This window comes from Sphaerodactylus townsendi, linkage group LG08, assembly GCF_021028975.2.
Source record: "Sphaerodactylus townsendi isolate TG3544 linkage group LG08, MPM_Stown_v2.3, whole genome shotgun sequence".
Taxonomy (NCBI): domain Eukaryota; kingdom Metazoa; phylum Chordata; class Lepidosauria; order Squamata; family Sphaerodactylidae; genus Sphaerodactylus; species Sphaerodactylus townsendi.
The window spans coordinates 87926430-87932429 of record NC_059432.1 but is presented as its reverse complement, the minus strand read 5'-3'; the positions used below and the strand labels follow the sequence as shown (position 1 = coordinate 87932429).

At 46.0% G+C, this 6000-nt stretch overlaps 1 long non-coding RNA gene and 1 pseudogene across 1 annotated transcript in view; one reads left to right on the top strand and one right to left on the bottom strand.

Moving 5' to 3' along the window:
- Nucleotides 1-2348: 2348 nt before the first annotated feature.
- LOC125438487 lies at nt 2349-3763 on the bottom strand (annotated as a pseudogene).
- Nucleotides 3764-4300: 537 nt separating this feature from the next.
- Nucleotides 4301-6000, top strand: part of LOC125438350 — a 32834-nt gene continuing 31134 nt past the window's right edge. Inside the window, exon 1 of the long non-coding RNA XR_007245336.1 lies at nt 4301-4409. This is a non-coding gene — a long non-coding RNA (uncharacterized LOC125438350). The remainder of the gene's footprint in view (nt 4410-6000) is intronic.

The following is a 6000-nucleotide window of genomic DNA, read 5'->3' as shown; positions in this document are numbered from 1 at the left end:
AGGCAGCCCTGGGGTGATTTGCAAATGCAAAAAACAGCAGAGGGAGGAACTAAAGCTCCTTCTTTCTGACTTTGGTTGCAAACAGAAAAGAACCACTGTGCATACGGCAGGCAGAAAACTCCCAGTGCACATCAGATGCAAAGGCCAGACGGTTCCCCCCAATGACCGTGAGAGCTTTGTAAAGTGTAAACAGAGCGGCAGCACTGGCATTGCAGCTGCACTTCTTGGTTGTCTGAACTTGCTGCCCCCTGGAAACCTTGCAAATGGAACATGACACCAAGGTTGACTTGCTTTCAAGGGCCTTTCCCCACTTACCTTAAGCCCCGCACTACTTGAGGAGAGTAGCACGGGGTCCCCCGGCACTCCCCACGAGAGGGGCGGCGACAGCGCAGCCGCCCTGACGCTGCCGCTGTCACGCCCCCTCAGCACGAGGCATCCCTGGTGCTCTTGCAAAGGGCGCCTTTTGATGACACCGTGCAGAGCGCAGGGTCGTGGGGATGCCCCGGGCGCGTGCCAGGGATGCCGCGCGCTGGGAATTGCGCGCAGCAACGGCGGCCGAGGGAAAAGTGGGGAAAGGCCCTATGTTTGGCCCCAGTGAACTCTTATTCCTCTCAACCCCCATTCCCATCCTTAGGAACAAAAGACTTGCCTCCACACTTCTGGCCATGAAGATCACCTCTTCATAAAAACCAAGCAGGATATTTCAATGGATAAGCCACTGAAACCCTCTTGAAATCGTGAATTTTGTGTTTTGACATATCGAAGGGGAACTATGGATTTTGACTCTGTGCCATCCTGCTGATCACAAAAAAATACACAGGAAAAAATGTCATTGGGGGTCTCGGTCCCAATGCACTTCTGTTTCCCAGCAGGCTGCTTGAACTGCCACATGCCTATGACTGAAAGCCAGAAGCACATGGGGAGGAGCCAAAGGAGGATGGTGCTGTGTCACCATGGTGACACCTCATCCTCAGAGATACAGGACTTACTGACATTTTATTATTTAGAGAGCTACTTTCAATTTATCCAGAAATGAGATAACATATTGGTACCCTGCGTGAATTTGTACAGGCAAAAGCTGACAGAAAGCAGACGGCATTACAGCAAACATGGGGAGCTGTTGGAGTAATTGGAAAAGGCTGGCAGCGTTGCAGAGGGGTCAGTGTATATTGCATTTGACAGTGCCAAAAAGGAAGGTAGAGTTACACAGGAGGCAGAAGCAGGTGTTGGAAATCCCCTCCCTCCAAAAGGAAGGGTTTTCAACTCTACTATAATTTTCACCCACTGGCCTTGCTGCTGATCAGTCAACTGGGGGTGGGGGGCTCTACCTGAGCCCTCACTCAAGGAATGCTTGGGGCTCAAGTCTCCTCTTCCCCCTGCTCATTATACCTTTGCTAATGTCATGCAGCCTACCCTCCAAAGCAGTCTGTCACCTGGAGATCAGTTGTAATTCTAGGGGCAATTTCCCACTGGCAATTAATCCTGGGATAGTCACACAAAATATCCAGGTTTCCTCGCGATCTCCCCACTGCCGAACCGCAGAACACAGATCAGTCCTGTTTCTGGCACCTCCCCCCCGCCCCCGTTATCACGGGATTTGTATATGCACCTTTTTTGGGGGGGGAAACACTCCAATGGGAGCTAATAGGAGATAGGAGATACACATTTGAGGGTCCATAACTTTGGCCCCCATGAACCAAACTTCACCAAACTTCACCAACCTGGGTGGTATCATCAGGAGGGTCTCCTAAAGATACTCTGAAATTTTGGTGCTGCTAGCTTAACAATTGCACACCTGACAGTAGGCACCACCACCCACCCCCAAGGGGCAGACCTAGACATCTTCACTAGAAACATGCTGCAGTGAGGATGTTGGAACCTGGATGAAAAGGTGCAGATTCTTTTGAAACTTGGTTGTATCTAGATTAAATCACTTCTCAGCCTTTTGGCTAAGATCAAGTGTGTGTGTGTAGATTAAATTTTCAGTGGGAATTCGGCCTAGGAAATGCCTAGGCTCCACTTGGAGGTTGACAACCTTGAATGGTATTATGAGTCTCATCTAAGTTTGCCATCTCTAGATTTGGAAATGCCTAAAGATTTTGGAGTGGAGCCTTGGGAAGGCAGAGTTTGAATAAGGAAAGAAAAAGAGTTTTTGTACTCTGCTTTTATCTACCACAAAAAGTTTGAAAAGAGCTGACAATTGCCTCCCCCCTTCAATAGATACCTTATGAGGTAGGTGGAGCTGAGAGAGTTCTGAGAGAACTGGGACTGACTTAAATTTATCCAGCAGGCTTCATATGGAAGAGTGAGGAAACAACCCTGGTTCTCCAGATTAGAGTCCACCACTCTCAATCGCCATTCAGCCATTCTTGTGCTGTCAGTGCTGGCTGGACTCCAGCTGTCAGTGGAGAGATGACTTCTTGGTACGATTCAGACTGCCGAGGGACAATAATTGAAACAGGCTCGATCAAGCTTTTCATTAGAATCAGTTTATAGAATCAGAAGATCTCGCAGGAAGACCCCTCTTTGGCATGGTTCCCACTCCTTTCTGGGGTAAAGGGGAACAGTATTCCATAAGGTAATTGAGGTATGGCTTCTCCAAACTAATCTTGTAGTACCTGATGTTCCCATCACCCTTGTCCAATACATACAGCATGTGTGTGTCAGCATCGTAGAAAGGAAACAGAAGTCCAGATAAGCCGTCAACATCCTCTTCTACTAAAGGCACAGAAAGGCCACTCTGGTCCCATATTGCAATTTGCCTGGATGTCCCTGTGGAGACCACCTTTTTTATGTTTCCTCGAAACAAAACTTTATTCACTCGGTGGGACTTGTTCGCCTCCTATAAGAGAGTTCCTGCTCGTGGATCAATTATCCATATTTTCCTGTCCCTGCAGGCTGTGGCCAGGAGGCTCCCATCCATGTTGAATGACATGGAGAGGATGACACCTGCGTGGAAGCTGATTGTCTTCACAGGGTCTTGAATGACCGACCCTTTGGTGTTAAGGTTCCAGATCATGATCTTATAATCATAACCAGTGCTGAAAAGAATATCGCAAGGAAGGCCCCTCCACCTGCATACTCAGTCACTACGGCAATGAAATGCGGGTTCACAGCACAGAAGTGGTTGTCGTGGACACTTTGGGTGATGGGGACACAGTCATAGCAATTCTCCTTGCTGGCAGCCTTGCAGTAAACATGGCAGAACTTTGAACTGCGATACTGAGGGCACTATGACATCTTTTCAACAGGAAAAAAACATTTTCTTGCACAGGCTGTGAAGCATGGGGTAAAACCCCTAGTAGCAGAGCAGTGCCACTCTCAGGAACTCAGTAGGAACTCACACGCACACAGCTATTCGACTTCGCAGAAGCTGTCCTACTTTTATTGTTCACAAATATTGGTTGCACAGACAAAGTGCTTCGCCAAGCAGTACGAAGACAAATGCCTCCACAGACTTCAGTACCTGCAGCCTTATATCTAGTGTATCAACCAATCACAGTCTCTTCCTAATTATAGCCAGAATGAGGCTGCAGTCACAGGTTAACTGTCAAGTAGATTTCGATGATCTAGCATCTGTTTCACAGTGCTGCGACAAGACTAACTTCTTGGTGGAGACCTCTCCTTACTTCTAACGGGAGAAACCAGTTTGTGGGTCTCCTTGATGCCACCGAACTAACCCATCAGATGTATGGGAAAAAATGATGAGCTGAGGTACACCGCTGTCAAATTTATCCAGCGTAAGCCAAGTATTTTCATTCATGGCGATGCTGTGGCTCCCTCTCCTCAACTCTCAATCACTATACCACATTGTGGAGAGAAGATACCTCTGCAGGGTACTGGGACAGGTGATTGTCATTTAAATTTTGCTCTGATCTGATTTCTTGATTCATGGAAGTCCCCACTTTTTACCCTGGCTGTTTAAAAACTGGATGTGATTACCCAGAAATAAAATAAGGGGCGCTCTGTACATGTTCTGACCTACTGGAATTTCACTGAAGTTGTTCTGAATAGATTAAATGATAAACAGATTTTCAATTCATAGGCTTATTTGGCTTACATTATTGCATGCAAGTTTTGTGATTTCCTGGTCTTTTCAATTCAGGATTTGAGTGCCAGGGAGTGATAAATATAATGGCACACTGGAGTGCTAACCTGACACAGGCCGTTGAGCAGATGAACCCAAATCTAGCTTGGCTTCTTCTGAGCTGGATGAGAATGACCTAGAAGGGAAAGATTATGTATCCAATTACCAATCCCTAGAGGTGAACCGTGTCTAACTTGTTAACAGCTTCACTGCTTTCCTTCAGTCTGCCGATGATAATGTATCAGGGAGAAGATTCGATTATTAATTTTCACCTAAATGCGCGCATTTAAATCTTGATATGTAGAGAAGTGCTGTGGATCAGGTAAGTGCTATGTCCTGGTCTTGGTGCACCTGCTTTCTGCATTGAGTAGAAGCAGTGGCTTCTGAGGCATCATGGAAAGAATGTGAAGAACTCAGACAGTACTGAGCTAGACAAACTTGTTGGTGGTGGTGCACAGTGCAGTCAGGTTGTAGTCAACTTATGGTGACCCCCCTTGGGATGTTTAATGCAAGAGATGGACAGATGGATAGGATAGGTGTGGGTCAGCTTGTTCTTTTCTCCCCTCTGACCTGAGATGGGGATGTGGGTGGTTTCCCCAGAATGGGATCCAGGGCACCTGCCCTAGTTATCCATCCACTAAGACTTCCCAAGCTTTCTCTCCACCATTTGGAATGGTTTACAGAGGAAGTGGGGAAGACACTTTCCTTTTTTATCAGACGACACTGAATAAGTTGTGTTTAATTGGCAATAGATTTGTATGTTGGCTTTTTAAGCCTTTCTGTTTGCACTTTGAAATCTGGTCATTTTAGTTATTGGTGGTTTCTATATATATTTTTTTTAATGTGGCTTCATACTCTTTTCAAATACTCTTTCGGGAGAAATGCAGGATAGAAATAACTTAGAAAATATTCAGTGGAAGTGACTGTCCTGCAGCTGCCCTCTGCTTGTGCCGCCTGAAAACGCACACAGTTGCATGGAGAGAGAATGGCACAAGTCAGGAAGAGATTAATGGAGATTTGCTGAATGGGATTTGGGTTTGCCTGGATCACAGCCATTCCGTCGAGGATTATGAAGCCGCACTGTTCTGGGCCGCAATTGAACTCCAATCAGCAGCTGTAATCATTATGTAACTTTTTTCTGATATGGCTTCTGTTAATTAATGGGGGCTGAAATCCCAGCTGTCATGAGGGAAGGCTTTTTTGACAGAATATTTGCTCATCCGCAGACGACTTTTTTTCATGATCAGCAAACCATGCCTATCACAGCTAACCCCCCCAGGCTTTTCCAAGTGCTATTTTAATGAGTGTGTCTTACCGTGTAGCTTCATTTCTATTCAGACAGGAGCGGGGGCAAAGGTGTGATGTGCTTGCGAAACAAGGGTTGCACTGGGGTTGCATCATCATTCTCTCTTCCTTTCTGAAGCTAAAGCCATCCTTTTCAAAGCTGATTCTGGAGTTCTTCCTGTGATGATTTGACTTCTGCAAGCCTCAATATATGTCTCCCTCTCCTCCAGTTCATTCAAGGGTCTCAGAGGGTCTTTCACAAGGGTGGCTGTAGTCACTTTGCCCTGTAGTGAAGGATTCCATTACTACAGGAATGGGCTCAGGGCTCGTGGGGATTGCATACTGGTGTACTTAACTAGCCGTGGATCAGAGCACACATAGTACAGAATGAAATCCATGTACATACCACTGACAGACGTAACCATTGAATATTATTCAAGCATATTTGTCCTTGTGTTCTTACTAATAAGTGCTGATAACATGGCCAGTTTTTCCCCTCATTCTTGTCTTTTATTTGCAGCGTTTCCATTTGTGAGATCCAGAGTGGTGTTTTGATGCAAAAAAAAATCCTTCTATATCTCTTCCATATCTGAAACAACGTGTTCCTTATGTACTGTATTTGGATTTCC